The sequence below is a fragment of the Durio zibethinus genome, chromosome 28 (genome assembly GCF_047325235.1).
Source record: "Durio zibethinus cultivar Kanyao isolate XHJ-2024 chromosome 28, ASM4732523v1, whole genome shotgun sequence".
In the NCBI taxonomy this organism is placed as follows: Eukaryota; Viridiplantae; Streptophyta; class Magnoliopsida; order Malvales; family Malvaceae; genus Durio; species Durio zibethinus.
In genome coordinates, this window is record NC_143189.1 from 4,328,417 (window position 1) to 4,350,769 (window position 22,353).

Consider the following 22,353-nt stretch of genomic DNA (forward strand, 5'->3'; position numbering starts at 1 on the left):
AACATTTTTGTGTTAACACTTATTTTTAGGTTTAGAATTTTTTTATTTATAATAATAATTTTTTATGTTATTAATTTAATAATTTATGTTACAATAAAATTTGTTATGTATGTTCTTATATTTTATTATATTTAAAATTATCACAAATTTTTTTTTAAGTATTATGACACTTTAAACATATTTAATGTCAAATTATACCAATTTTATTATTATTTTCATCTTTTTACTTTAACACTTATTTTTTTATTTAAAATTATTTTTTACGTATAATACTAATTTTTTTATGTCACAAATTTATTACATTTCAATAATATTTTTTTACGTTTGTTGTTACTCTTCATTATATATAAAATTATTACAATGTTTTGTTAATGTGTAACAATACTTCTAACTATTTTACATAAAATAATATCAAATTTGTGATTATTCTCACCGTTTTATGTTAACTCTTATTTTTTGTTTAAAATTATTTTTTATTTGTAATAATAATTTTTTTACATTACCAACTAATTATTTACATTATAATAATATCTTTTTTTGCTGGTTATCTTTTATTACATTTAGGATTACCATAACTTTTTTTTAAAGTTATTATGATACTTTTAACCATCTTATGCTAAATAATATCAATTTTATGATTACTCTTACCTTTTTTATATTGATACTTATTTTTTTAGTTTAGAATTATTATTTATTTGTAATAATAATCCTTTTATGTTGTCAAAGATATTATCTATATTACAATAATAATTTGTTATACTTGTTTCTACTTTTTATTAAATTAAGAATTACCACAACTTTTTGTTAAGGTGTTACGATAATTTTAATCCAATTTACGCTAAATGACACCAATTTTACATTTATTCTTATCCTTTTTCATTACAATATAGTAATATATTTTACACTAAATGATTCTAATTTTTCAATTATTCTCACATTTTTATGTTAACAAGTATTTTTTTTGTTTAGAATTATTTTTTATTCATAATAATAATTTTTTTATATTATCAACTTATATTTATCTTACAATAAATTTTTTCATGTTTGTTCTCACCTTTTATTATATTTAGAATTATCACAAGATTTTTTTAATGTATTACAACATTTTTAATATATTTTACGTCAAATGATACCAATTTTACAATTATTTTCATATTTTTACTTTAACACTTATTTTTATTGAATTATTTTTTTATTTATAACATTAGTTTTTATACGTTACTAATTTATTGCGTTTCAATAATATCTTTTTACATTTATTGTTACTTTTCATTTTGTTTAAAATTTTTTTTTTAAGGTGTAATGATACTTCTAACTATTTTATGTTAAATAATACTAATTTTATAAATATTCTCACTGTTTTACATTAACTCTTAGCTTTTCATTTAAAATTATTTTTTATTTGTAATAATAATTCTTTTATATTACAAATTTAAATATTTATGTTTTAATAACATTTTTTACGCTTATTGTTATTTTTCATTATGTTTAGAAGTATTAAAACTTTTTTTTAAAGGTGTTATGACACTTCTAACTATTTTAAGTTAAATAATACCAATTTTATGATTATTCTCATTTTTTTATACTAGCACTTATTTTTTGGTTTAGAATTATTAATTATTTGTAATAATAATTTTTTATGTTGCCAAAAATATTATTTATGTTACAATAATGATTTTTTACACTTGTTCTTGCTTTTATTATGTTTAAATTTATTACAACTCTTTTTTAGGGTGTTATAACAATTTTAATAGAATTTATGCCAAGTGACACTAATTTTACAACTATTTTTACTTTTTTATGTTATGACACTTTTAACACATTTTACGTCAAATGATCTTAACTTTACAATTATTCTTACTTTTTTACGTTAATATTTTTTTTGTTTAGAATTATTTTTTATTTATAATAATAAATTTTTTTATGTTATTACCTTAATTATTTACATTGTAATAATATCTTTTTACACTTATTGTTATCTTTCATTATGTTTAGAATTATCATAACTTCTTTTTAATGGTGTTACAACACTTCTAATCATTTTACACAAAAAAAACATACCAATTTTACAATTATCTTTTTATGTTAACACATACTTTTTGGTGTAGAATTATTTTTTATTTATAATACTAATTTGTTTATATTATCAATTTAATTATTTACATTTTAATAATTTTTTTTTACACTTGTTGTTACTTTTTATTATATTTAAAATTATCACAATGTTTTATAAGGTGTAACGATACTTGTAACTATTTTACGTCAAATAAAATTAATTTTACGATTATTCTCATTTTTTTACATTAACTTTTATTTTTTGGTTTAAATTTTTTTATTTGTAATAATAATTTTTTTACATTACTAACTTAATTATTTTCGTTACAATAATATATTTTGATGTCTATTGTTACTTTCCATTACATTTATAACTATCACAACTTTTTGTTAAGGTGTTACGATACTTCTAACTCATTTTACGTTAAATGACATTAATTTTATAATTATTTTTACCTTTTTACATTAACATTTATTTATTGGTTTAGAATTTTTCTTTGGGTTTAAGGTAATAATTCTTTTACATTATCAATTTAATTATTTTCGTTACAATAATATCTTTTTACATTGATTTTTACTTTCGTTACGTTCAAAATTATCACAACTTTTTCTTGAGGTGTTATGACATTTCTAATACATTTTCTGTCAAATGATTATAATTTTACGATAATTCTCATCCGTTTACGTTAATCAATTTTCAATTAAATTTTTTAAATATTATATTATCTTGTTCATCTTTTTAGAAAATTTAAATAGATTTTATTTATCTATTAAAAATTTCTTTTGTTTTATTTAATAAATAATATTTAATGTTAATTAATTAAAATTAGATTAATAGGTAATTAATTATTTTTACAATTAAAAAAATCAATGGTTTATATTAATTTTTTATATCTAAAGGTTATTATTCAACAACCTTATAATAAAGTCAAAAAATTTAAACTTACTGTAGAAATTCTTGTTGTTTAATTTCATTGAATTTCTGTTGATTTTCTACATCCCACACCGAAAATTCGAGAACTATTGTTTCTTTTGATCACAAAGTCAAGAATCATGCCACTTAATAAAAATGGAATGGTAGCTTTCTGCCTTATATGCTTATACTACCAACTCAATAAAATATAGATCAACATGTAACATAAAAAATGAAGAGTTTGAATTCATGAATGATGTGATATAAGCCAAAGCCAAATAGCTAGCCTCCAATTATTTTTGAAATAATGGTGTGATGTAAGCCAAAGTCTTAAAAATTGTCATGATAGAGTAGATATGATCTGTCACTGTGTGCTGAAGTCATAAAGGATGTTGTAATGTCAAAACTTTTATGGTAAGAGTCAAAACCTATAGTAATGTCAAAAATATTCTATTTGTACTTAAAATTACTTAATATATCACAAAAGTTTTTTATAAATTTAAAATTTAATAAAATTAATTAAATATTTATTAGTTAATTACTTTTTTACCCTTCACATTTATTTCTTTTTCTTTTCTTTTTTTTTTCTTGTTCTTAAACTAGTGGTGGTTTTTTTCTCTTCTTTTTTTAGGCAATGAATCATATTGTTGTCAAAATTCATAATTAAAATTTATAATATCATATATACTGTCAAAATGAAAAGTGAACTTGAGAGAAACAATTGCAATAATAAAGATTTGGATGTAACGATTATGATGATTAGGTAAGTTGATTTTTAGAAACACTTTAAATTTTATGAAACTAAAAACTAAATAAATCTAAAAAAACACAAATCTCAAACCGTGAGCGAAAAGTGAACCAACAACAACTTTACAAATAGTTTTGATTTTTTCTAAGAAAAACAAGGTATAGGCAAAAAGCCAACTAACAACAGTTTAAAATCTCTCTCCCTACCAACTTCCAAAATGCAACATTTTTTTTCTTTTACATATGTATTTTTTTTTATGTGTGTAGTGTGTTTATATATCTAAATAAAGATGCAGAGATTTGTGATTGGTAGAGCTAGAAATCTCCTTGAAAGTTCGAGTCAAAACTATCACTTTCAACGGTCTTAACTCTCATCGCCTCTTCCCTACATTGTTTCTTGTCCTCTACTCTTATTGTTGATTCTTATTCTTCTTCTTCTTTGTCAACAATGGTTCATCCAATTTTTGTTATTACTATCAACACCAAGGTATGCCTTTTCTACTTTAATAAAAAGATACACAAATATTTTTGGCTTGTAGTTTTTACAGATATAATGTTTTACTAAAGTGAAAATCTTGTGATCATTTATAAGGACAATCACTCATTTAGCTAATATTAGTTTGGTCATTAGTTGAGACCATTGATTTGGTTTTTGAAAATTTAAGTGAAAGGGTATTATCTTATTTTAATATTAGTATATATTGCTGGTCTAAGTGAAAACGTATATTAGATTTACAAATCATTTATCAAAAAATAAATTATTCTTTGATAGATTATTTATAATGATAATTGAATTTAAGCTTTATAAGTGAAATATTCAATTTTTACCTTAATGTGCCTGAGTAGTTTGTTTAATTACAAGTTTACTAGCTCATAAATTGGTCTCATAGGGAGGGGCACCCTTATTTATACTTAAGCCCTCATGGCCTATGTGGTCACTAAAGAACCAAGTGTGTGGTTCTTATATAAATAAGGGTGACCCTTCTTCTATGGTTTATGTGGTCACTAAAGAACCAAATGTGCGATTCTTATAAATATTCTAAAGGATTCTAAGGTCCTCAAACATAAGGAGCCAAGTGTGTGGCTCTTACACACATTCTAGAAGATTCTAAGGCCTCGAGACACATATAAGGTCAGCTATGGCTTTTTTAGAAAGAAGTTGATTCTAGACACTGTGACGCACTAGGTTTGAAAAGTTCTAGCCTCTTTCACAGAGTTCTTATGCCTAGTGCCTTCCAGAAGCTTCATCTCCTGAGCACTATAATACCCGTACTTATTCTCACATTTGACTCTTCTAAAATGTTCTATATACCCATGCACTTGGCTTAACTCTAGGCTTATCTAGAGCTTTCATGCCTTTATCGCTCGCATTGACTCTTTTAGAATGTCTTTTAAAATATTCTATATACTTATGTATCTGACTTGACTCGGGGCTTATTTAAAGCCTTCGCACTTTCAGTGCCTACACCACATATCTAGGGCTTTCTAAAAGCTTTTCTTATTGGTGTTGGAATCATTTGTTGCCATACGAATCATTAGTTGCCATATGAAGATTAATGCCAAAATATGGTACTTGAGTATTAATCCTAAAAGGTGATGTTTTGGTTGTTTTAATAACAAAAGCATGAAGTATGATCTTTGAAGTTTAGATTATAACAGATAATAAGTTATTGTTTATGATCATACTGGTCTTTGAATCAATGTTCATGACATATATAGAATGACTTCAAGAAAGAATATAAAAAGAATAATTTGACTTTTGAAGCAAAGGGATCAAAATCAAACTTTAGCAACATGATTTGATGGTAGAAAAAATAGTTTAAAACATTAAACCCTAAGAAAGAAGCCATTAATAAATTACAAATTTGCAACTGATTTGACCCATATTTGTGCTATCAAATGGATACAATATGTAACATAATTTAGGCAAGTTGGATAGCAGGCAACAACTTTAGAATTTGAATAAAGTAGGACACATCACTTACTTCGTAAAACACCCGTCACTCTAAGATAAATCAAAGAACTTAAACCAATTCTGAGAAATCATTAAATTTGACAAGGTAAAATATAAGTTTAGAAAAACAATATGGTTAACCACATGCTAGAATTTGACAAAGCAAATTAAATCCAATTAAAAGGTTATTTTCTGATCAGGTGTAATCAAATTATCCAAATGAAAAGTAGATGAGTTTAATAGCACACCAAAAATAAAGTTTCACAGTTTGAATCCCAATAAACAAATATAAGTCTCTCCCTTAACACATGCATCGTTATGATAGGAAAGATAGTTGTTGCATGAGAAAATTGTTTACAACAAAGCATTCTCATAGGCAAGTAATGATGGCTTCCACCTCTGAGGGAGTGTATAGATGATATGTTAGTGCTTCCTTAGCAATATCAACATTGTTGGGAGTCACCTGTAACAGTAATATTGTTCAATAACAAAAATTTCAATAAAAATAAACAAATACATAGAGTGTAATCACAAAATTACATATATTTGATGTAAAACTTTACCTTTTCTTCCATTACTTGCTTTAAAATTGATAGAGCAATTGTTTCGGCTTCTTAAAGAGTTAGGCCCTGTAAGGAAAATAAACTTTCATTTATATTAATCAACACCAAATAACTCATACATATGTGAAAGAGTAAAAACTATGGAATGTATTATCACAACATGGCTATGTTAATTTTAGTTATTTAGACATTGCTTAAGTAGGTATCATAAAACTTAATAACAAGTTGAATCCTAAAACAATCAAGTTACCAAATTAAGCACTCCCAACGACAAAAAACAACATAAGAGCAGAAGTAAAGATACCTTGTTGTATTGTTCTTGCAAAAAGTTGTTTGCACCTTCAGAACCTGAACCAATAGCTTTTACATTGCATTACCAAGAATTAGTGTGCCAAAAGGATTAGTATAGTATCTGTAGAAGAGAATTTGTGAAGCCACTGAAAGTGGACTTAAATCAAAGTTGATTTAGTGAATGAAGTCTTGATGAATGACCATGCAACCTTGCATTAATAGGTTGGGGCAGGGTAGCTTTACCATGTACATGATGCATTGGCTCTTTTAGCTTGTTGTCATTTAACTTAAAATTTTACAATCTAAAACTAGCAAGTAGTAAAAAGCATGTACCTTATAACTATATCTTTAATGGATTATCAGTCACAAATGAATATATTTAAAAACGAGCCTACCAAACCATGGTGACTATTTAAATTATGGTGATAGCAATTTGTTAAAAGGAAACATTCTTCAAAGAATGGCATTTGCATAACTAAATTTTGACCAATTACAATGGTGATAATATTATTATCTAATGACATGATTAAGAGAAATGTCAATCCTAAAGTGTTAGTAACACAACAAAAATTCATTCGTCATTAAAATTTGTTTGTAGAACTCACTCACTCACTCTTTCTCTCAATTACTTTTCTCTTTGACCATTTTTTTCTAACAAAATAATAGCTCGACAGCTGAACAATTCATCCAGCTTTGACTATTTTATTCCATTTTGAGTTTGTTTATAATAAGATCGTAATATATAGATCTTATTTTAAGATCATAAAATATCATGATTTCTCATGATATATCATGATAAATTATAAAAATAATATAATTTTAAAAAATAGGTTAATAGCTAAACATTAAAAAAATATATACTTATTTTATTTAATTTATTAATTTAACAAATTAAAAATGATATATTTTTTAATTTTATAATATCAATTTATTTTATGAAATTAACTTAATTAATTATATTTAATAATATATTTTTATACTTTTTTATCATTACATTTAGAATTATTAAAATATTTTTCTAGAATAAGGCATTTTAAACTCATTTTACATCTAATGATATGAATTTTATAGTTATTTTATGTTAACAATTTTTTTATTTAGAATCTTTTAATTTAAAAATATCAATTTTTTTATATTATGAAGTTAATTATTTACTTTAATTTTTTGTTACACTTGTTCTTACATTCTATTTTGTTTATAATTATCATAACCTTTGTTTAAGATATTATGACATCAAATTATATCAAATTTATGATTATATTTACTTTTTTAACTTTTTTATGTTAACACTTATTTGTTGGTTTGGAATTACCTTTTATTTATAATAATAATTTTTTATGTTATCAATTTAATTATTTACATTATAATAATATATTTTTATACTTATTTTTATCTTTTATTACGTTTAGAATTATCACAACTTTTTTCTTAACATATTACAACACTTTTAATAACCTTTATGCCAAATGGTATAAATTTTACGATGATTCTATATTTTTATGTAAACACTTATTTTTTTATTGAATTATCTTTTTATTTATAATAATAATAATTCTTTTATGTTGTCAACTTAATCATTTACGTTAAAATAATATTTTTTTATGTTTATTCTTATATTTAATTATGTTTAAAAGTATCACAACTCTTTTTTAAAGTATTACGATAGTTATAATCTATTTTACATCAAATGATATTAATTTTATGACTATTTTCACATTTTTATAATACGATACTTGTAAAAGATTTTACATTAAATTATACAAATTTTAGGATTATTCTCATATTTTTATTTAACACTTATTTTTAGGTTTAAAATTATTTTTTATTTATAATAATAATTTTTTATGTGGTCAATTTAATAATTTATGTTACAATAAAATTTGTTACACTTGTTTTTATATTTTATGATATTTAAAATTATCACAACTTCTTCTTAAGCATTACAGCACTTTAAACGTATTTTACATCAAATTATACCAATTTTATGATTACTTTTATATTTTTACTTTAACACTTATTTTTTGATTTAGAATTATTTTTATTTATAATACTAATTTTTTAAGTTACAAATTTATTACGTTTCAATAATATATTTTTATGTTTGTTGTTACTTTTCATTACATTTAAAATTATTATAATTTTTTTTGTTAAGGTGTAACGATACTTATAACCATTTTACGTAAAATAATATCAATTTTACGATTATTCTTAACGTTTATATTAACTCTTATTTTTTGTTTAAAATTATTTTTTATTTGTAATAATAATTTTTTTACATTACTAGTTTAACTGTTTACGTTATAATAATGTCTTTTTATGCTCATTATTACATTTCATTATGTATAAAATTATCGTAACTTTTTTTAAAGGTGTTATGATACTTCTAATTATTTTATCCAAAATTATATCAATTTTATGATTACTCTTATCTTTTTTATATTAATACTTATTTTTTGGTTTAGAATTATTATTTATTCGTAATAATAATTCTTTTATGTTGTCAAAGATATTATTTATGTTACAATAATATTTTTTTATACTTGTTCCTACTTTTTATTATATTTAAAATTATCACAATTTTTTGTTAAGGTATTACGACACTTTTAATTCAATTTTCACAAAATGACACCAATTTTACAACTATTCTTATCCTTTTATGTTACAACATTGTCATATATTTTGCACCAAATGATTTCAATTTTTTAATTATTCTCATATTTTTATGATAACATTTATTTTTTTGTTTAAAATTATTTTTTATTTATAATAATAATTTGTTATATTGTTAACTTATATTTATGTTACAATAAAATTTTATATGTTTTTTCTTACTTTTTATTATATTTAGAATTATTACAAGTTTTTGTTAAGGTATTAAGACACTTCTAATATATTTTACGTCAAATGTTACCAATTTTATGATTATTCTTACATTTTTACGTTAACACTTATTTTTTGATTGAATTAATTTTTTATTTATAATACTAATTTTTTTATGTTACTAATTTATTACGTTTCGATAACATTTTTTACATTTATTGTTACTTTTCATTACGTTAATAATTATTATAATTTTTTTCTTAAGATGTAATGACACTTCTAACTATTTTATATTAAAAAATAGTAATTTTACGATTATTCTCACCGTTTACATTAACTTTGAACTTTTTATTTAAAATTATTATTTTTTGTAATAATAAATTTTTTTATATTGTCAACTTAATTATTTATTTTTTAATAATATTTTTTAATATTTATTGTTACCTTTTATTACATTTAGAAGTATTATAACTTTTTTCTTAAATGTATTATGACACTTCTAACCATTGTACGCCAAATAATATCAATTTTATGATTATTTTTGTAGACATCCCATTTTATCCGAGGTTCTTTGTCAATTGAGACCAGTCCAAGCTTGATTGGAGGGATTTTTATTCATTTTTATTTCATATTTTTATTTCGTATTTATCATTATTTTATTTTATTTTATTTTATGGTCTATCTATTTTTTATTTTCTTTTGCTTTCTCTCCATTATCTGATTAATTAATAAAAAAAGAAAAAAAAACTTAAAAATCGAGATTAAGCTTGGTGATTGTGATGATTGTTATCTAGATGCTAATATTTAGCTTTGGATGCTAATTAGAATTGAACTGAAACTCTATCAATATGATTTTAGAAATCCTGGTAATTCATCGGCAATAGGGGATGAGGGATCAGGGAAAACAAATAAAGAAACAAATTAAATAGAAAGACCACGACCTTCACCTCACTGCAGCTCAATCATCAATCGCTGCCATCAACCACCATTGCATCTGACAATAGAAAGTCTTGAGAGCTCATCCTCCACCACCACAAATACCATTCTATTCCACACCATCAATTCCATATTGTCACCTCTGCCTGAACGTCTAACCAAGTCCTGCTAGCCATGAATTCCAGTTACCAACCATGAATTCCAGCCTTAGATAGTGACCACAAATCACCTAGCCACTCACATGCTGTCATTGCCACAATCATCAACACCAATCGACAGAATCGATTCCTTTAAGAGGGAAAAAATAGTTAAGGTTACATCAATTTCAAAAATAGAAAGCAACAAACCCAAAATAGAACTAACATGGTTCGACAATCAAAAGAAGCAAACACAAAAAAATTAAAGAGAGAGGCAAAAATCAAAGAATAGCTCAATGCTAGTCGGTTTGACATTCTGAGACTAAGTTCAACGAGAGGAACATTAATCTTGGAGCAGCCTGATATTGTGTCATCTACATCAATTTCAAAAGATCTTCAAACTTTTTATTACCCCCAAACACTTGATCACTTCAACTACAAGCCTGAAAGCTATTCCACTTTTCAACAAAGATATGTGATGAACTCAAAGTATTGGGGCGGAGCCAATGCTAATGCACTAATTCTAGCCTGTCTTGGAGCTAAAGCGCCTTTGGACGGTGATCTTGCTGTTATTGGTTTCCTCAATGACAATGTCATCCGCTTCAATTTTCTCCTTGTATACATTGAGCATCGATACTATGAAAAATCAATACCATTCGGATCAAGGGAAGAAGCATTAAAAAATGCAAGCACTTTTGGCTATTTCAACTATGTCCAAGCCATAACAGACTACATAAAAATCATCATGCATATCAAGAAGAAACTTTCTGCTTTATATTTTTCGATCATCGTAATCGGATGATCATATGGGGGAATTCTGGCTTCATGGTTTCGACTGAAGTACCCTCATGTGGCTTTGGGAGCTGTGGCCTCATCAGCTCCAGTTCTCTACTTTAACAAAATTACACCAAGCGATGCTTACTTTTTAGTCATCATTAAGGATTTTAAGGAAGTGAGCGAGACCTGCTACCAAACCATACGAAAATCATGGTCTGAAATCGACAAAATTGCTTCCCAACCCTATGGTCTTTCAATCTTCAGCACGAAATTCAAAATTGGCAATCCATTAACCAATTCTTGAGAGCTTAAAAATGCGGTGACGAACATGTATGCTTCAGCAGCTTAATATAATCAACCCCCGAGGTATCCAATAATCTTGATATGCGAAGGCATTGATGGAAGTGAAAAACTAGATATTCTCAGTAAGATTTTTACTGGCATTGTTGCTTGTATAGGGAATCATTCTTGCTATATTAATCAACTAACCAACCAATCCGAAACAACTATAGGGCGGAGATGGCAAACATGCAATGAAATGGTGATACCCATTGGTATCGACAACAACACCATGTTTCAACCTGATCCCTTTGACCTAAACAGCTTTATACAACAGTGTATGAGTTACTACGGCATTCCTCCGTCGCCTCATTGGGTCACTTCCTATTATTGTGGCCATGATATAAAATTGATTCTCCAGAGGTTTGGTAGCAACATCATCTTTTCAAATGGGCTGCGAGATCCTTATAGTCGGGATGGCGTTTTTGAAAACATTTTAGACAGCATTATTATCGTATTACAATTAATGGATCTCATTGCTTAGATATACTTCTAGAAAAAGAAATCGATCCCGAATGGTTGATCAGGTAACGAAATATAGCGGTGAAGATTATCAAAGGATGGATGACTAATTGAGTCGTTGAACCGAGCCACATACCAAGCAAACTAACTGATTTTGTCTTTAGAGTCGCATCAAATTCTCAACCGAGCCGTGCCAAAGTTTTTTTTTCTATTTAATTTTATTATTTATTTATTTATTTAATTAAACATCTTTTAATTTTCAATAATCTCTTTAAAATGAAAATTTTAAAAAATATTTTTGAAGGAAAGTTGAATGTATTAATTTCCTTTAAACATAAAAATTTTAAAAGAAATATTTTTGAGGAAAAGTTGAAAGTATCAATTTCCCTTGAAAATAAAAATTTTCAAAACATATTTTTAAGGAAAAGATGAAAGTATCAATTTTTTTTGAAAATAAAATTTCTAAAATAAAGATTATCAAGAAAAGTATTTTGAGGAAAAGTTAAAAGTATCAATTTTCCTTGAAATTAAAATTTCAAAAAAAATATATTTTGAAGAAAAGTTGAAAGTATCAATTTTTCTTAAAGTAAAAACTTCTAAATGCTTTAAGGAAAAGTTGAAAGTATCATTTTCCTTGTGCAAAAGCAATGAGTTTCAAAAATAATAATAAAAAGATTTATATCAAAAGTTGAATCATTATTTCTCCTTTTTTATTTTATTTCTCTTTTTCTTTTCTTGAAAATTTTTAATGTTAAATAATCCGATGACGGAGCCTTTGTAAGGGAAACAATAGTTTTCTTGTATACTCTGGAGGTGAGAGAATTTTGCTAAATTTTTGTCAAAAGTATTGGAGTCAATTAAGAATAATTTTTAATAATTAATTATTTGGTTAATTTTTTAGGCTTAATGGATAACACGAAATCAAGCTGGTACCATCATTCGATGGGCATTGTAAGGGTGCTATAACCTTTCTCACACGTAACCATACTCCTAAACATTGTTCTAGTTAATAGATCAGAACCTATTCTTTTAAGGACCTTTAAGCTTAGATGTTTCTTGAAATGATAGATTCCTTAGGTGGTCAATCACACCTAAACAAAAAATATTAGTGGCGACTCATTAAGTCAATGTCTAGCGATAGGTTCTCGAATCTAGACGTTATGACAATTTGGTGACTCCGCTGGAGACAAGCCAAGAGTTAGGTCAATAAATAAATTTGTGTTATCCAAAAAAGCCTAATAAAATTGAATTCTTTGTAAGTATTTTTTTCTTCTTTCTTTTCTATTCATTTTATTTATTTATGTTGCAAACTATGTCATTCATAAGCATATGCACAACATGAGCTCTATACCCAAGTTTCATCCCTCTAGGAGGGAGTAAAGTACTTATGCTTTCATGAGGTTCTAATGCCTCTACAGTGGCTAGCGAAATACTCTCACTTAAATTGAATCCTTTCTATTAGTAGCCTGTTATGGGTGAGGTTTGGATTGCCTTGCTAGTCTATGATGTACGATGATGTAAGAAACAATTTGAGAACTTTTAGTGGTTAAAATTGTCTAACCCAGCATATAGTGTGCACTTAAGAGGCCAACCCTAAGATAGGGCCATTCCTATCAAATGATAGATATATCCTGAAATTAGGACACAATAAAGGTGTTTATCTAATCATTTTGATTGTCTAATTTTGTGCATCATTTTTATTATCGTATGTAACATTATGCATCTGCATCATTTTTATTTCATCTATAAAACTAACTATGTTGTTTGTCTGATTTTGTGCATCTGTATTATTTCATTCTATGCATTATTTTCATGATCATGTTTTAACATTATCATTTGCATCATTCTCATTTCATTAATGAAGATCTACATTCCATTCATGCATCAGCATATCATAGAACATAGCATAACATTTTTAATCATAATTGTGGTGCTAAAGGTTCAAAGATAGCTCCATCAAGTAACCTTACTCACCAATACAATACAAGGGCTCGAGTCAGACAGATGGAATAAAAAAATTTCAATCTCCTTGAGAGGGTAGAGAAAGCCCAAGAGAAGCTAGAAGGGGAGTTGAATAGGATTTTGGAGGCTTTGAACAAATTAAACAAGAGGAAAGGTATAGAAAAAAGCACTAGTCAACAAGATCATCTATCACAAGAAGTGGATGACCCATTATACCTTTTTGATTTTGGGCTACATCAAGCTCAACCTGTACAAGATCCACCACCACAACAGTTTACCTATCCTATTGGGTACACATACCTTAGAATACCATCAACTTCAAATCCAAGGTAGTATCAGAGTTATATAAATCATGTCTTTATTGAGAAGGTAGTAGAACCAATACCAGTCCCTAATTTAAATGATCTAAAAAAAAAAGGTTGAAGCCCAAAAAGAAAGAGACTTTAAAAGCCTCAAAAGCTAAACAGAAGATGAACTTGTTAGAGGAAAGGCTTCGAGCAATGGAAAGAGTTAGTTTTTATGGTTTAGTGGATGCAGCTAGACTTTGTTTAATCTCTGATGTTGTTATTCTTTCAAAGTTTAAAGTGTCAGAGTTTGAAAAATTGATGGTACAAAATGTTCGAAGACCCATATTACCATGTACTATCAAAAAATGGTTATCCATGCTAATAATGGGAAGACATTAATGCATGTGTTCCAAGATAACCTCATGGGTTCTACTGCTAGGTGATATATCCAGTTGGACAGGATTCGCATTCGTTCTTAGAGCGATATAGCTCATGCCTTCATTAGTTAGTACCGACATATTATAAACTTAGCCCCTGAACGTTTTTCTTTATAAAATATGAAGAAAAAAGTAACTGAATCATTTAAAGAATATACCCAACGGTGAAGGGATATTGCTTCTCAAGTGCAACCTCTTCTGACTGAAAAAGAGACCATAGTATTATTTATCAGTACTTTAAAATCTTCTTATTATGAAAAGATGATAGAAAATACAATAAAAAATTTTATCGACATGGTGATCTCAGACGAAATCATTGAGAATGTCATTAAAAATGGCAAGTTGAAAAGAGGGGAAACCAAAAAGCTACCAGAGAAGAAAGAGACTGAAGCTCAAGTCATAAGCCTTGATAGATAGTTCTGGGGATATCAACTTTATCTATAATAAGGTTACTATCCGTACTATCCTATTGTGAATAATATCTCACATTACCCTTACCAACCACATCCACAACCAATTTATCCACAGTTAGCCTTTCAAGTACCTACATCAGCTTCAAGGCTTAACAACCAAGTAAGAGGTTTAAGAAGATCTCGGGATAACTAAGAAAGGGCACATATTGACCCTATCCCCATGACTTATACTGAGTTATTCCTAAAATTAGTTAAAAATAACTTGATATCTCCAGTTATTCTAGAATCATTACAGTCACCCTATCCAAAGTGGTATGATGCTAACGTGACGTATAATTATCATAATGAGAATGTGGGTCATTCTATTGAAACTTGCCCTGCTTTTAAAAATAAAATGTAAAGTTTGATCCAAAAAGGCTTAGTGAGTTTCGATGAATCAAGAGGGCAAGATGTCAATAAAAGTTTTTCACCTGATTGCACAGGGGCATGATTTTAAAGAATAATGTCAAAGCTAGTTGAAAGTTACGTGTCATTTTAAGATTTCTTTTAAAGTAATGTTAGGATTTCTTTTATGCAATAGGATTTCATTTGTTATCATTTTAATAAAAGACAAGTCGATGCATTTCATTACATTTTTTTTTTTCATTTAACTATTATTCCATGCTTTGTCACCTTTCATAACTTTACGTTCCCATTCTTGAATTCCAAACGATGAATGTTTAGACAATGATAGCAATAATTTTGGGATTTAATTTTAAGAACTCATTCACATTGATTTAGAAAGATTATTTGAATAAAAAAAGCTAGCTACTAGCAGATATAGAATAGATATATCTTAAAGATGTAATTTTTTATAAAGATTCATGAGCTTATTTTTGTTCAATAGATGACTTTAACGAAAACATTCATATTTAAGATGAAAAATGACCATATTTCTTTTATCATTCGAAAAACCATTCATTACACCCCTTTGAGCTTATTATGATTTTTTTTATTCTTTCTAAAGAATCTTAACCAAGGATCACCCTCCACACTAAGGAATAATTTTTGAAAAAAAAAGTAAAAGATCATAAAAGGTCTCAAAGTAAAAAAAAAAGAAAAAAAAAGGATGAAAAGAGAAAGAAAAATAAAAGAAAAAAAATGAATGCTACACATGATTTGGGGCAAAGTAAAGGGAATCTTTTTGTGAATAATGAAATCGATGAAAAGGAAAAAAAATAATGAAATAAGGAATATGGTAAAATGTCAAGTGCATAAAATAATAAATGATCATTTGGTTTTGAACCCTTTAAACACATGTTTTGAGCCTATTTTATCCATTTCTTTCATGACCCCTTACCATGGCCTACATTACAACCTTGAAAAGTCTATTTGGATCAAGTATGAATGTTCGAATTGAATAATCATATGTTAGATAATGGCGTGCTTATGATGGAATGATGAAATCATGTTATATTGCTCTAGAGATTGATTGGTGAAGAGATATCACTAATGAATGAAAAAGGGAAAAAGAGAAAGAAAAACAAGAGAAGAAAATAAAAAGGACAAAAGAAAAAAGAAAAAAGAGAAAATGAAAGAATGAAAAAAAATGAAAATGAAAAAAAATAAAAGACTTAAATTGAAAACTTGAAAAAGCGATTTGGGTAGAAAAATCTCTGAGTTGAGAGTTGGATAAATAATTTACATGAATGAAAGGTCAATGACATCTGAAGATCTTTCAAAGCTGGAGGAAAATTTAATAAGTTTAAATAATTTCGATAGTAAATGGAACAAGTTTTTGAAAAAAAATCTTGAATTAATGTTTAGAATTGTTTGAATATTCATTGTTTGGATATACCACTCATCCCAATGACATCCATCCAACTTGTTTCTTTTTTCATTTGTTTTTGTACCAAACTCGTCTTCATTGATTACCTTTCTCCTAATTCACCTAGTGTTTTTTTATTCTCGTATCTCCAGAATGAATCAAAAAAATGTATGATTGCATTATCTTTATTATGAATTGAGATGATGATGAATAAATGATAATGTGCATAAAAGATTTTTACATTCCTTTGAAAGAAATCTAAGATGATAAGGCAAAAATGATGAAGAGATGGCTGAAACTTGAAAAAAGACATATAAGATGGCCAAATGATGAATACAGTGATTGATTGGCTAACATAACTTATGAGTTGTGGTCAAATGATGAAAATAGTGTAGATCAAGGGATGAAATTTGTTTTGTTAGTGCCGATAAACCTATGAGTTAAGTGATAAAAAAATATGGATTGAAAGCCTATTAGCTATAATTAAATGAAAGAAATAATATGGATCAATGGATAAAATTTATTCTGAAACAGCTAGTGCTAAGAAGCCTATGAGTGGTGATCAAATGATGAAGGAAAAAATTTGTTTTGGAATAGTTAGTGCTGAAAAGGCTTGTGAATTACGATCAAATATCAATTGACGAAACTTGTTCTAAAGTGCTAAAGAGCTATAAAAAGAAGATGAGAAATAATGAAGTCTTGATAACCATATTACTATAATTAATTAGAGTTTCATGACATTTATTTGTATTACATGCATTATGTTTGCATCGTCGTTTGAATAGTACATGCACATGATTTGGTGAATATTTAAAGTTTTTTTTGGACATACATCAACTAGCAAACATTGGAATTATGATTTAGGATATGGCATATACATTATTGTGTGAATCCAGATTGTTGCACTTGCATCTTTGATCATGACGTATAAAATTTTGAGTCACTTGAGAAAAAAATTATGAATCTTTTGATAAGAATCTTAATTTTTTTAATGAGAATCTTTAAGTTTTAAATGAGAATCTTTAAGACGTTTTTAAATGAGAATCTTTAAGATATCCTCAAATGAGAATATTTGAATTTCAAATGAGAATCTTTGAGTTTTAAATGAGAATCTTTAAGATGTTTTCAAATGAAAATCTTTGAGTCTTAAAATGAGAATTTTTAAGATGTCCTCAAATGAGAATCTTTAAGATGTTTTTAAATAAGAATCTTTGAGTCTTCAAATGAAAATTTTTGAGTTTTAAATGAGAATTTTTGAGACGTTTTTAAATGAGAATCTTTAAGACATTTTAAAATGAGAATCTTTGAGTTTTAAATGAAAATCTTTAAGACATTTTCAAATGAGAATCTTTGAGTCTTAAATAAAATTTTTTAAGACGTAGTCAAATGAAAATCTTTAAGGTGTGAAACCTAAAATTTGTCAAATATGAATCTTTGAATTTAAATGAGAATCTTTGAATTTCAAGTGAGAATCTTTGATTGTCAAATGAGAATCTTTAAGATGTGAAACACTAAAGTTTGTTGGGTGTGAATTTTCTAACTAATGAAAAGTTTTAAACTTTTGAATGTGAACCTCCTAAATTCAAACGAAAAGCTTTGAACTCAACTTTTGGATGTGAATCTCTAAATTTTTGAGTGAGAACCTTTGAACTTAGATGTGAAACTCTAAGATTTCTTGGATGTGAATCTCCAAAACTCAAACGAAAAGCTTTAAACTCAACTTTTGGCTGCGAATCTCTAAATTTTTTAGTGAGAACCTTTGAACTTAGATGTGAAACTTTAAGATTTCTTGAATGTGAACCTTTGAACTCGAACAAAATGCTTTGAACTTTTGGATGTGAATCTCTAAAATTCAAATGAGAATATTTAACTGTTAGATGTGAGTCTTGCAATTTGCAAATGCGAATATTGTAAATCTGAATTCTTACGTGCCTGAAATCTTGCAAGTTTGAATTCTTGTGAAACAAAAGTTTTGAGAATCAAATTTCAGTAAATTCTGGTGAAGTTGAAAGGTTCTTGCAAATCTAAACCTTTGACTTTCAAACTCATATTACGAATCTTTGAGTTTTCATTACAAATTTTATCAGGTATGATCTATAACTCCTCTAGACACGATTGTCGATGAGCTTTTTACTTTTTAAAGTTGTAGTACCTCTGTTTAGAGAAGCATTTTTTTTAAGTCGTTGAGCTTTTTTTTAGAGGAGCTTTGTTTATTATTTTTTTAAAGTCGTTGAACCTCTGATTAGAGGAGTTATGTCTATTTTTCAAAAGTCATTGAGTCTCTGATTAGAGGAGCTGTGTTTATTTTTCAAAAGTTGTTGAGCTTCTTTTTAAAGGAGCTTTATTTTTTTTTTCAAAGTTGTTGAGCCTCTGATTAGAGGAGTTGTGTTTTTTTTTTTAAAGTCGTTGAGCCTCTGATTAGAGGAGCTGTGTCTATTTTTCAAAGTAGTTGAGCCTCTGATTAGATGAGTTTTGTTTATTTTTTTCAAAGTTGTTGAACATCTGATTAGATAAGCTTTATTTATCTTTTTCAAAGTCGTTGAGCCTTTTTTTAGAGGAGCTTTGGTTAATTTAAAAAAAAAATGTCTCGAGCTAATTATCTAGATATAAAGGGTGTTTACGTCTTTGAATAATTCCTGTTACACAAGAACTGCGTAAAGAAGGGCAGCTATAGATACCCCATTTTGTCCGAGATTTTTTATCAATTAAGACCAGTCCAAGCTCGATTGTAAGAATTTTTATTCATTTTTATTTCATATTTTTGTTTTGTATTTATAATTTTTTATTTTATTTTATGGTTTATCTATTGTTTATTTTCTTTTTCTTTCTCTCCATTATCTGATTAATTAATAAAAAAAAAGAAAAAAAAGCTAAAAGATCGAGATTAGGCTTGGTGATTGTGATGATTGTTATCTAGATACTAATATTTAACTTTGGATGCTAATCAGAATTGAACTGAAACTCTATCAACATAGTTTTATTAATCATGGTGATTCATCGGCAACAGGGGAGGAGGGATCAGGGAAAACAAACAAAGAAACAGATTACATAGAAAGACCATGACCTTCACCCCACTGCAGCTCAATCATTAATCACTATCATTAACCATCATTGCAACTGACGATAGAAGGTCTTGAGAGCTCATCCTCTACCACCACAAATACCATTCTGTTCCACACCATCAATTCTATACTATCACCTCTGCCTGAACGTCTAACCAAGTCCTGCCAGCCATGAATTCCAGTTGCCAACCACGAATTCCAGCCTTAGATAGTGACCACAAATCACCAAGCCACTCACATGCTGCCATTGCCACAATCATCAACACCAACCGACAGAATCGATTCTTTCCAAAGGCAAAAATGGTTAAAGTTACATCAATTTAAAAAATAGAAAGCAATAAACCTAAAATAGAACCAACACGGTTCGGCAATCAAAAGAAGCAGACATAAAAAAATTTAAAAAAGAGATAAAAATCAGAGAATAGCTACAGTGCTGATCGGTTTGACATTCCAAGACTGAGTCCAACGAAAGGAACATTCATCTTGGAACAGCCTGATATTGTGTCATCTGTAACAGTTTTAAAGGATCTGCAAACTTTTTATTACCCCCAAACACTTGATCACTCCAACTACAAGCCTGAAAGCTATTCCACTTTTCAATAAAGATATGTGATGAACTCTTAGTATTGGGGTGGAGCCAATGCTAATACACCAATTCTAGCCTATCTTGGAGCTGAAGCGCCTTTGGACGATGATCTTATTGTTATTGGTTTCCTCAATGACAATGCCATCCGCTTCAATGCTCTCTTTGTATACATTGAGCATCGATACTATGGAAAATCAATACCATTCGGATCAAGGGAAGAAGCCTTAAAAAATGCAAGCACTCTTGGCTATTTCAACTTTGTCCAAGCCATAGCAAACTACACAGAAATCATCATGCATATCAAGAAGAAACTTCATGCTTTTTATTCTTCGGTCATCGTAATCGGAGGATCATATGGGGGAATTCTGGCTTCATGGTTTCGACTGAAGTACCCTCATGTAGCTTTGGGAGTTGGGGCCTCATCAGTTCCAATTCTCTACTTTGATAAAATTACACCAAACAGTGCTTACTTTTTAGTCGTCATTAAGATTTTAGGGAAGTGAGCGAGACCTGCTACCAAACCATACAAAAATCTTGGTCTAAAATTAACAAAATTACTTTCCAACCCCGTGGTCTTTCCATCCTCCGCATGAAATTCAAAATTTGCAATCCATTAACCAATTCTTCAGAGCTTAAAAATGTGATCACGAACATGTATGCTTCAGCAGCTCAATATAATCAACCCCCAAGGTATCCAGTAATCTTGATATGCGGAGGCATTGATGAAAATGAAAAACTAGATATTCTCAATAAGATTTTTACTGGCATTATTGCTTATAGAGTGAATCGTTCTTGCTATATTAATCAACCAACCAACCAATCCGAAACAACTGTAGGGTGAAGATGGTAGACATACAATGAAATGGTGATACCTATTGGTATCGACAATAACACCATGTTCCAACCTGATCCCTTCGACCTAAACAACTTTATACAACAGTGCATGAGTTACTACGGCGTTCCTCCGCGACCTCATTGGGTCACTTCCTATTACGGTGGCCATGATATAAAATTGATTCTCTAGAGGTTTGGTAGCAACATCATCTTTTCAAATGGGCTGCGAGATCCTTATAGTCGAGGCGAGGTTTTGAAAAACATTTCAGAAAGCATTATTGTCTTATATACTGTCAATGGATCTCATTGCTTAGATATACTTCCAGAAAAGGAAATCGATCCGGAATGGTTAATCAGGCAATGAAGTATAGTGGTGAAGATTATCAAAGGATGGATGGCTAATTGAGCCATTGAACCGAGCCACGTACCAAGCCAACCAGTCAATTCTGTCTCTAGAATTGTGCCAAATTTTTAGCCGAACTGCGCCAAAGATTTTTTTTCTTTTATATTTAATTTTATTATTTATTTATTGATTTAATTAAACATCTTTTAATTTTCAATGATCTCTTTAAAATGAAAATTTTTAAAAAATATTTTTAAAGGAAAGTTGAATGTATCAATTTCTTTTGAACATAAAAATTTTAAAAATATATATTTTTGAGAGAAAGTTGAAAGTATCAATTTTCCTTGAAAATAAAAATTTTTAAAAAATATTTTTAAGGAAAAGTTAAAAATATAAATTTTTCTTAAAAAAAAAAAAGATTTCAAGAAGGAGGTTTTAAGGAAAAGTTGAAAGTATCAATTTTTCTTAAAAAAAATTTTCTAAAATAAAAATTTCCAAAAGTATTTTGAGGGAAAGTTGAAAATATCAATTTCCCTTGAAAATAAAAAGGTTTTAAAAAATATTTTTAGGAAAAAGTTGAAAGTGTTAATTTTTCTTGAAATTAAATTTTCATAAAAAAATATTTTGA

The 22,353-nt window shown here is 27.5% G+C and overlaps 2 pseudogenes; both read left to right on the plus strand.

Annotated features, from left to right (window-relative positions):
- The first annotated feature begins 10,520 nt into the window (after nucleotides 1-10,520).
- LOC111280561 (uncharacterized) lies at nucleotides 10,521-12,063 on the plus strand (annotated as a pseudogene).
- Nucleotides 12,064-14,426: 2,363 nt separating this feature from the next.
- On the plus strand, nucleotides 14,427-21,786 carry LOC111280562 (uncharacterized; annotated as a pseudogene).
- The last annotated feature ends 567 nt before the right edge of the window (nucleotides 21,787-22,353 follow it).